Source organism: Pinus tabuliformis, chromosome 7 (assembly GCF_031772625.1).
Source record: "Pinus tabuliformis cultivar Carrire ecotype Pingquan chromosome 7, CPIR1, whole genome shotgun sequence".
Lineage (NCBI taxonomy): Eukaryota > Viridiplantae > Streptophyta > Pinopsida > Pinales > Pinaceae > Pinus > Pinus tabuliformis.
This window is the reverse complement of record NC_142293.1, coordinates 1,000,007,133-1,000,018,474: the sequence shown is the minus strand read 5'-3', so window position 1 is coordinate 1,000,018,474 and position 11,342 is coordinate 1,000,007,133.

The following is an 11,342-nucleotide window of genomic DNA, read 5'->3' as shown; positions in this document are numbered from 1 at the left end:
TGGGGACATGCAAAGAAAAACAGAGAAAATACAGACTGCTCTGATACCACTGATCCAGACTTAAACAAGAACGCAACAAATTACAGAGATAACCATAAACACAGATATGTAGTGGAAATAATACTTCATTTCATTAATGTAAAATACTGAAATATGCTTACGAACAGTAATGGAAATAAACCAACTAGGGTGATTGTAGCTTATCTCTGAGAAGAGATGTGGTGGCTACGTGCCTCTGAACTGTGTTACAATGAGGCTTGAAGTCCTATTTATTGTTGAGAAATAATGGAAAACCCTTAACATTACAAAACCTAACCCTAGAAGATGAAACACCAAACTGTGGGCCTCGTTTGGGTAAATTGGTACATCAACTTCCCGGGGTCGTAACTTTGGCATACGATCTCTGTTTGACGTGTACAATAGCTTGTTAGAAAGATCTATCCGAGCATTACCACTTTGGGAAGGGCAACATCAGTCCATGGACCCATGTTGCCCCCAGTTTTCCCAAAAAAATGTCATTTAGGGCCTCAAAATGGCTTCGGAAGTTCAGGACCCGAAAAACTGCTAAAAGTAGTAAGTTGTGCTACAATTAAGGAAGCTGAAAATGCTGAGACAAACAATGGTGGGGGTCCAGGTGGACTTGGCAGGTGGCCACCAATATCCACCTAGATCACCCTTTACCTTCTTCACCTGAAATGTCTTCCTCCATTTCTTCTTCTTTGCTTGGTAAAAGCCTTAATGCCAGTAACCAGGTGGCTAAGAAGAAGAAGAAATGAAAGAATAAGGAAAAGAAGCAAGGTAAGAAAGAAGTCAACCAACCAACTTTGAGTATGGAAAATGTTGAGGAACCATAAGCTCAAATTCCATTGCAAAGTTTGTAAGGGTGAACAACTTATTATTGATTGCCCTCGTATTCCAAAGGTGTTAGAAGTGTGGTCTAAAAATTCTTATAAACTTACTATTGATCCATTGACAAGTGATTGTCAAGTTCCTGGGGAAAGGGGTAAAGTTAGGTTCCTTTTAGGTTATGCAAAGGGATACATTATAGTCACCTTTTCCCTCATATGGATGAAGCCTCAAAATTATTGGAAAAACTTACTGTTTCACAACAACAACTTCCAACTAGTTACCGTAAAATTTCTCCCAACCTACCGTCAGTTGACAAAGTGATTGATCTAATTCCAAGTACAGTCAATCCCACTCTTCCATTGGAGAGTGAAACACATATCACTCATGTTGATGAACCATTGGTTGATCAAGTGGTCGACTCGATTCCACATTCATTCGGTCCCATTATCCCTTTAGAGAGTGAAATTAATATCACTCAGGTTCTTCTTGTTACTTAAGATTCTTCTACACATGGGGGCATTTCATCTGTTTCCATTAAACCCCCTCCAAGTAATGAGGCTATTTCCTTTGATTGGATTATACTAATAGAGCCTCGTCTTCCTTCTTCCAACCCTTTCCAGAACATTGTGAAAGCTTATGGTAAGAATGTGAATCGCACAAACGTCGACGAAGGTGCTTCTATCAATATTTTATCCTCAACTACTTGGCAAGATTTGGGTTTCCCTAAGCTTGTGCCTGCTACACATAATCTGTTATATTTTAACAGAACAATTAGTGAACCTTTAGGGATCCTTCCTAAGTTACCTATTACTCTAGAATGAAAAAATGTTTGTATTGATCTTATGGTAGTTCAAGGTCCCTTGGATTTCAGATTGCTTCTTGGACGAGACTATGTCTATGCCATGAAAGATGTCGTATCGACACTCTTTCACGTGATGTATTTCCCTGACATGGAAACATTGTGACTATTGCCCAACTTTCATTCGTTGTTATTTATTCGACTACCAACCATCTGACATCCCTGAATGTTCGTTATATGCAAGTGGTATCTACCCCACCACGGGTTAATTATGTCGCAACTGGTCCCATGTTTTCAGTGATCAATGTAAGCAAGCCTCTCACTGTTTTCTTGACTACTTTTGACTTAGATCTGGTACTTGACATGGTGAACCCTTCAATGGGGACATTTGAACCTAATTTTCTTATCCCCATTGATTCCCTTGACATCTGCTCCTTCTAGAGAACTCATATTCCTTTGGATGAAGACTTCTTAGAAGCCATGATCGAGGTATGTCCCTTGACATGCGTTTCTTCCATTTGGAAGCCATGAGCAGGTCCCTATGAGGATGGTTCGTTTACTGTTTCAACCTCATTGAAAAATGAAACATGTCCTATGAGGATGGTTCTTTTACTGTGTTAACCTCGTTAAAAAATGAAACGGGTCCTATGAGGATGGTTATTTTACCGTGTCAACCTCGTTAAAAAATGAAACATGTCATATGAGGATAGTTCTTTTACACCTCATTAAAAAATGAAATTGGTCCCCACGAGGATGGTTCTTTTGCTTTGTCAACCTCATTAAAAAATGAAACAAGGCCTAGTGAGGATGGTTTTTTTACTGTTTCAACCTCGTTAAAAAAATGAAACAGGTCCCTATGAGCATAGTTCTTTTCATGTGTCAAGATCGTTAAAAATGAAACAACACCCATGAGGATGGTTCTTTACTATGTAAATATTGTTAAAAAATAAACAACACCCATGAGGATGGTTTTTTACTGTCTCAACCTCATTAAAAAATGAAATAGGTCCCCATGAGGATGGTTCTTTTACTGTGTCAACCTCGTTAAAAAATGAAACAGGTCCTTATGAGCATAGTTCCTTTTCTTGTGTCAAGTTCGTTAAAAAATGAAGCAAGGTTCCATGAGCATACTTTCTTTTCTTGTGTCAAGCTCATTAAAAAATGAAAGAAGGTTCCATGAGCATAGTTCTTTCCTTGTGTCCAGCTCGTTAAAAAATGGAACAAATCCTCCCCTAATTGAGTTGAGTGTTTGACTATCTCGTAAATGTTGTGTCAAGTCTTTCATTTGATCTTGTAAATGAACCTTCATTCTATCCATCTATTAGTAACTAGTAGTCAACTTAGGTGAATGAAATGAAGCTTGAGGGGCATGTACCTCTGCAGATTATGCTTGGGGGGCATTAAAACTTATCTCAAGCACAATTTCCTCTCTGTTTCAAGCTTGTGTAAAAATGAAATCACTCTCAAGCATAATTTTTCTCTGTTTCAAGCTTGTATAAAAATGAAAACTATTTATGAGTCCATTTTGGTTATTATTTTCAAGACTCATTAAACTCATGAAAATCCTGAGCATCTTTTGCTATTTTTTCATGCTTGTAAAACATACATGAAAATGTCAAGTTCTTTCTGTCTTTTCCTACTCGTTAATTAAATTGAAAGTTGGTGATAATGAGTAAAATTTTATCACTTTTTTAGGCTCGTTAAAACTTATGAAAAAGCGAAACCCCAGATTTACCTTATGATCTTTTATGACTCTCAAAATATGAAAATATTCCCGAGTATGCTTGTTTGCTTCAAGCTCGTTAAAGAAAATGAAAATAACATCTACTTGATATAATTTTACCCCTTTCATGGATCATGTAGACTATTTATGAAAAATTTATACTTTTCCTAATAATTTTAAAAAGAGTTCTCTCTTGCATTATTTTACCTTTTTTTTTGGGTTTGACAGACTAAATTTACGAAAAAGGACATTTTGGAGTTTACTTGTGTTTTTCTCTTGACTCCCTAAAAATGAAAAACATTGAGCTTTACTTTCTTCAGGCTTGTTAAAATTTTATGTTGGAAGAAATACATGAGTTTTCCTTTTGTGTCTTTTCAAACTCTTTAAATGTGAAAACGACATCGAGTTACTCCTTCACTGGACTCATAAAATGTAAACAGTGCAGGACTCGTCAATCATGATGAGGTCAAACCACTCCTTCCTAGGGTTCGTTAAATATACTCTTAAGGACTGAAAATGAAGGATGAGCTTATAGGACAAGCATATGTTATCCTCCTCAAGCTTGTGTAAAAGTAAAGAGGTACTCGCCAGTAATGGTGGGGGAAAATTGGGAAAGAACATTTGTTTTTTTTGTTTGTTTTGTTTTGTTTTGTTTTGTTTTTTTGTTTTTTTATATTTTAAGAAGGCAATATGTCGCTCTTGAACATGACACTCCATCACCTTTGTGTCTGGGTTTGGAATTCCATTTGCGTCTGAATTGGCCATACCACATTAGAAGTCTTCAAATTAGTTTGTGGTCCTATTTTTGAGTCAAATGTTGCCAAGTCGAAATGTCGTGTCCCTAATATGTTCAAGAGAAATCCAACTTCAGTCAAAATTACATTGCAAATCATAACCTTCAATCGCGTTGGTCATCCTTGAGTCAGTCCTGAACCACTTCATTTTGTTCTTCAAAACTTATACCTATTTTGTGTCATTGATGGGGGATATATCAAGGCCCCCTTGCGATGTGTCGCTTCCTGTCGATGTCAGATTATTATCCAGGAAGATGACTTAGAAACCCCCTTTCGGTACCTTGGATTTTGCATACCTCAATAACATGTTTCTTGCTTTCGATGACCATCATTGGCTTTCGATCGAATGATTCTATGAGTGTTAAAATTCAAAACATTTAATCACACTTTATAGATTTCACTGGAGTACCTTGAGAGACATTTTCATTATTGGTGGTTTCTCTCGCACATATTAACAATTTACATCATTGAACGGTAATCATGTGGCTTCTACCATGTTTGACTTCAAGACATTTACTCGCATGGTTAGATTTTTACATCGATAGATATGGAGATCAAGACCCTAGATCTAGTTTCATCCATCTAGGTTGCATGGAGTTATTATATATTCATGATTTTAAACATAAATCCATTGATGGCTGCATCCATACTGTGTCTTCTGTTAACATGGATCTTCAGATGTATTTCCATATTGATTCTTTGAGATACTTGTACTCTGAGTATGGGAATGCCTACCTCAGTGATGTTTATATGAAAGCATGATATGGAAATCCTTGATTTTTCGTGTAAGGTCTTCAACCAATTGGTCTATGATTTGAACTGTTGATAAGATAAAGCACTTCAGTCATCAAACATTGTTTATGGCTTTGCACTTTAGGGGGCAATCTGTTACACTAAATTTTTTCACCATGACTATCAATTCAAATCTCTAGCAATCTGATGAGTGTCTCAAGTGAATCCCCTATGACGCTTGAAGTAAAAAAATACCAGGGACAAAAGGAATCTTGGTTTTCACTACTTAAAAACCATTTTTGAGTATCCACAGTTTTTCTAGCCATTACCTGCGCATGTGCAATTTTTACCATTGTGGCCTGCACAATTATGTGCATTGTCTTCCAGTACAAACTGCGTAATCTTATTCACGCACATAAAAATAAAAAAGAAAATTCTAGAAGCTTTGATGGAGGAATATTATCCAAATTAGAAGCCTCAAACTACTACATACCTGCACCTCTCCCTTGGTTCAAGGAACTAATTTCCTCCTTATAAGCATCATATCCCTTGAGAAGAGGAACTAGAAACCTCCTCCTCTTGTCTATAAATTGAGCACATGACTAGAGGATGAGAGAGACTTAGATTTGTAAACTTATGCTGCTGATTTTGGGTCTGAATAGCTTATTGTCAAGGTAAGGAATGGAGACTGTTGGAAGAGGCCATTGACATCAAGGCAACTAGGTTGTAATCTCATTCTCCTTTGAATTTGATACAAACTATTTGTTCTTTCCTAATTGTGTCTATTTTGATGTTATTTGCGAGATTCCTTGATCACTGGTATGGTCTATAAATGTTGATTGATTCAACTATATGTTGTATGTTAGGTTAGGGATTTCATTTACCTTTGATTTTATATGCGAGATACTTTGATCCCTTTGAATGTTTTTGTCTATGCAGATCTCTTTTGGAGCATCATGGAGAAGTTGTGGAAAGCATTTGGAAAGCCTCTAAGGCATTGAGGAAAAGCTGGATGTGGAAAGCACTGGAAGGAATTCTACAAGAACATCGATAATAGGTAAGGGATTCTTTGCGTACTAAACTTTTCATGTTTTAGTTATAATCTAAGGAAAGGTAGCAATTATTTTGATGTTTGTTACTAGGTTTTGTTGGAAATCTAGGTAGATTTCTCTTGTTCACAAGAGTAATTTATCCGCTTAACAACATGGCAGTAACCAACCTCATAGAACTAGGCTTTCTCTTACCTTGTATCATTCTCCATTCTCCATGGTCATCCAGGAATTCAATTGTCTTTTCAAAGCAATCAACTTTGGTCCCGTATGCATACAACCAATCCATGCCCAATAAACGACTGTACGCACCTAAGGGAAACAATTTCAAACGTGCAGTTGTTGGCATGCTATTAAGTTCAAGAACACATGATTATACCTAGTAATTGAATCTTTTTTTCATCCCTGTTGCTAATTGAACTAACCAGGGCTTTTCCTGTGCTTTCTTAGCCAACTGACATCTTTCCACAAGCTTTTGGCTGACATAACTATAATTAGAACAAGGGTCAATTAAAACATAAGTAAAATTATTGCATAGCTTACCTTCCATCTCAATTATGGTTTCTTGGTGGTCTACCTAATAATTATCCACCACTGTGTAAATTCTGGGCAGACTTTTTCTACTTCTCCCACTGTGCGAGCCTCTTATGCACTATATATCTGAGGTTTAGTGTTTTATTGATGTGAACAATCTATTTTTCAGCAATTCTCACCACATGTATAACATTTCAATGGTTCTCTACTCTCAACTCCACATTTCTCTTTCATAAACTGGTGCACGTGACCTTTCTCAGTTGAGCTAAATTTTTGTTGAACTCATCTTGCACAGGCTGTGCCCACACCTTCCTTCTTGTCTGGTATTTTCCGTGGCCATTTATTCTTATCCTTATTGTTGTTCCTTGCTTTCCAATATCCTTCTAATTTTGGCCTTATTTTTAACTGTTCATAACAATGCTTCAACTTTTTGATTGCACCATTTAAAGTTTGAGGCTTATGCATTTCAATTTGATCTTCAAATGAAAAGAGTAGCCCACTAATGAATCTTTCCACTTTTTCCTTCTCATGCTTCAGATATGGTACATATCTTAGCAATTGCAGAAACTTAGTGTTGTATTCTTTGTTTTACATTTGTCCCATCTTAAGCTCATAAAAATACTTTGCCTTGCTATCATAATAGCTATATGATAGATACTTATCCCTGAAGAGGCATTCAAATTCACTCCAAGTTAACCTCTCTTCAATTATGCCATTCACATTTTTCAGATCTTCCCACCATATGTCTACTTTTCCTTTTAGACTGTAGGTAGCCACTTTTTCCTTCATGTTCTTAGAATAATGATGGATCTTGAAGAAATTCTTTATTCCAAGCAACCATGCTTCAATATCTTCACATTTATTCACTTCCCCATAAAATGTGGGTGGTTTAGCCTTATTAAGTTCCTATGGGATATAATCCCTTTCTCTCTTCTTTTGGTGATGGTGACGATGATAATTATGGTAATATCTTATGGTAGTGGAACTAGAGGGTCTACCAAAATTATGCCCCTAAGTTCTAGTTCTTCCGTCTGAGGTACTCAATGGTGTATTTACTTTCATAGTGTCTTCACTTTCTTGCTTGTTCCTCTTCCTGTACCTACTACCATTTGCCTCATTTGTTCTCTCCTTTGATATAAAAGGGCTATGCTTGTCTGTATGACCGACCCCTAACTCATAATACCTTTGCCTTTGCAAGTTAGATAGGCTTTGCAATATGACTGCATTCACCTAAACTTGTTTTCATTGAACCTTTACCAACCTTTCATTATCTACTTTACAACTCCTGATCTCGGCCTTTAGGCTCCTTAAGGTATCCATCTAGTTAGGAGAGTTTGTCCCTCCCCCTTTTCTGGCTAATCTTTCTTCTTCATTCGTCCTTATCTCTTCATATCCATGTTGTGACTGATTAGAGCTATATTGTACCATTCTTGTCCCGATTTCCTTTGTTTCTTGCTGTCCTCTATTGCTTGGATGTGCTGTCTTCCACACCCAATTGTTAGATGCATTATGACATAAATAAATAAGCATAATCATAACCATTAACTTTCTTTTTTGGAGTTTCCATAGAAAAGTAGCCATACAAAATAAGCCATGTTAGTACTCCAATATCAATTGATCATCATGTTGCTAAAATCACTACAGGGGCCTACATAGCCAATATAGTATATCAGTCCACAAAAATTTTAGTACCATAATACATGATTAAATCACAAAGAAATCACTTCCCTTATCCCTGAAATAAAGCAATTAAACTAACTTTCAACACTCAAACATTGTTATTAATTTTCTAGAAATTGATATGAAACCCCTTCTACTATTGCTTGCCCATGATAGAGCCCATCTAGTCCAAGTGTTGAACCTAGATGCTCTGATACCACACTGTAACACCCCCCTAGTCCTTTACAACACAGGTTGGGAGGATGTTAGTTACTAGGATAACCTAAGATCCAAAGTGCCATTATGGAAATGGGGTCTAAAAAATTGAATCCTTTCAACCCACTTATAGCCTCAAGTGGACATCAACATTGCATTCGTCTCGTCATAATGATTTTGACTATATAAATTTCGCCTCAACCTAACTTCCTGATCAATAGATATGGCCATTTGAATTTTGACGAATCATAAGGCATCACGACATCAACCTTGCTAAGTGGCACCCACGTAGTTATCCTCATCATCCTTCCAATGCCTCTTTGCAGTGACATGTTGGATGCCGACCCGATCAAGGCATGCGTTTTCATAATTAATGAGTCTATGTATATATATATATATATATATATATATCGTTAACTTTTGGAAACCTTTCCGTTACCCGGGTCTATTATCCCAACCCTTCTCACTTTCTGCCTTCATAAGAGGCTTCGGGGAAGGATTTCCAGGCTAACCTATCTATGGGTTTGCCTTTACACCAATGAATGGTTTTATGAGCTCATGTGTATGCCACTGCATCCCGTTTCAAGTCACCCTGCGCCATTTAAATGCATTCTACCATTGAATTGCCAGGGGTTGACCTCCTGACTTAGGTGTCCTAGCGGATCCACACCTCTTCATTGTAAACACTTTTTGTTGGTCCACAAGCTCTCGCTCCTTCTTCAAAGCTCTAATGGCCTTGCTCTTGCCATAAGACCCGATGTTGAGTCATCCTGAATCTCCTATGAACATTGTGCCCTAATACCTCTAGGAGATGGACTTTGGGATAGAAATATTACCTTCAACTACCGTAATACTCCCTGTCTAGACAAGTCCTGCCTTAAACTTCCTAGGGTCGTAGTATTATTTTCACACAGGGATTGACTACTTCACCAATAAATGTTGTGAAGGTGTATTCCCTCTGTGGACATAGGCGATCCCTCTAGCCCAATGAGTGGGTCTAGCAAAAAACCAAACAAACTAACATACACTTTCCTAGTTTAAGCTTAACAAATGCAGAGAGAAACATAAACCTACTTCGCTCTGATGCTAATTGATCAATCCCTTGGATATGACTTTGATTATTTCGCTCAAGGCCTCGCTCCTTACTTTTTCTTCACATCCAAGTACCTGCAAGGAAGATCAAAGAGCTATGCAAAATGCAAGAGCATATATGGCATACATTAAACATAAACTACTTGATATATCAACGAGTATTAAGCTAAAAGAATAAACATTTACACAATTATGCAAAGTGAACATTAGATGTATATATTAATGAGCTAAAAAGGGAAGCATACAACCTATGCCTTGATGTTGGAGACCTCCTTTTGGTGGATGTCCAAGTCCAAGCAAAGACTCTTCAAGCACTCCTTCTCCAAGCTAGAATGGGTAGCATGTAAGCATAATCTCAGCATATGGATGCAACAATCAATGACCAACCATTTGGGGATGGAAGGGAGTGAATTTATAGGAAGGGAGAGGGAGTTAGGGATCCAAAAAAGAGGGAGGAAGGTCCACATATCAAGGGGAAAGCCCATGATGATAAGATCAAGAGGTCCAAATGGAGAGCTCGACCATATCAACAACAACCAATATCTAGCTCGTTGTTATCGAAGGTTCGTTCCAACTAATCCCAGCCTACTCCATGCTACTGACCTTGCCATGCTAGTACAATCCTCATCAATCGAACCTTTCCCTTGTGCAACCTCTTGAGAGATTTTAGGGACATGACCTCCGGAACACGTCATCTTGGGCTTCCTCTCAGCTGTTTATTTCTCTTTCTTATTCTCAACCATCCATCATGCTAGCTTTCGCTCTTGGTCTTGCGTTGCGGTCATGTGGGCTAGTAACCTATCCTTTAAGCCGACTGTTGTGTGACCTGATAAATTCAGCCAAGTTCACAGACAAGGTTAAGAGGCTGAGGATATAAGATAAGGTTTCCTTCCTGGCTACATTATCAGCCATATGTGAAAGTTTGCGACCATGGATCGACCACTGTAGTTCTGAAAATGATTGGACTTGACACAAAACTTTGCCATTTCCCTTATAGTTTTATATCGAAAGCACACTTCGATGCTATCCTTCTTGATCTTACAACAATATTTCCTTTGTTGGGTTTTTGATGGTCGTATTGGAATGCGTTGAACATGGAATTTTCCATCCAGACCAGGGACTTATCCATTCAACCTCTTGAAGGCCTACGGTCCCTTGATCCTTAATGGTTTACATGGGAAATAAACTGCTCTCATCCCAAAGATCTACAGGTCTCCTCAAGAAACAAATAAGCATAATAAAGCTTATAAGAACAATAAGAAGGCATGTAATGACCAACTAGACTGCAAGAAGATCAATATTCCACTGATAGCATGAAATTTCCTTTCCAATTGAATTATAGGCACAATCCATACAATTGAACATCAAATTCTCATGACCACATACAATAGAAATACTCAGTGCACACAACACTCATACATATGATTCTATATTTGTGTTCCTGCATAGAGAAAACTAGTGGAATACCATCGCATCAAAGCACACATTCATCAAAGTTTTACCATTCCAATCACAGTAAATCCATGAACCATTCAGACAATGAATATAATACGTATTTAAAAACTTAGCAATAACTTAATAACAAAAAATGCATTTACAATCACTTATCTTTAATATCTACTCGAGTGGGAAATTGAGTTCAGGACGACAACTCTCCACCCACCCATAGACAAATTGTAGCGATTTCACACTTGCAGTTGTCACTGTCGAGCCAGATTCCAAAGACTGAGGTGGTTCTTCTCCAGGGATTGATCACCACTTCTAATTGGAACATGGACTCCAAAGGCTCTCCCACGTCCACCCAAAAATAAACTAGCAGTCAATAACTTCACAGGTAATTGAGAGGCCCGTTGACTCCACCCTTCAACTATTCACCATCAAACGAACTCCAAGGA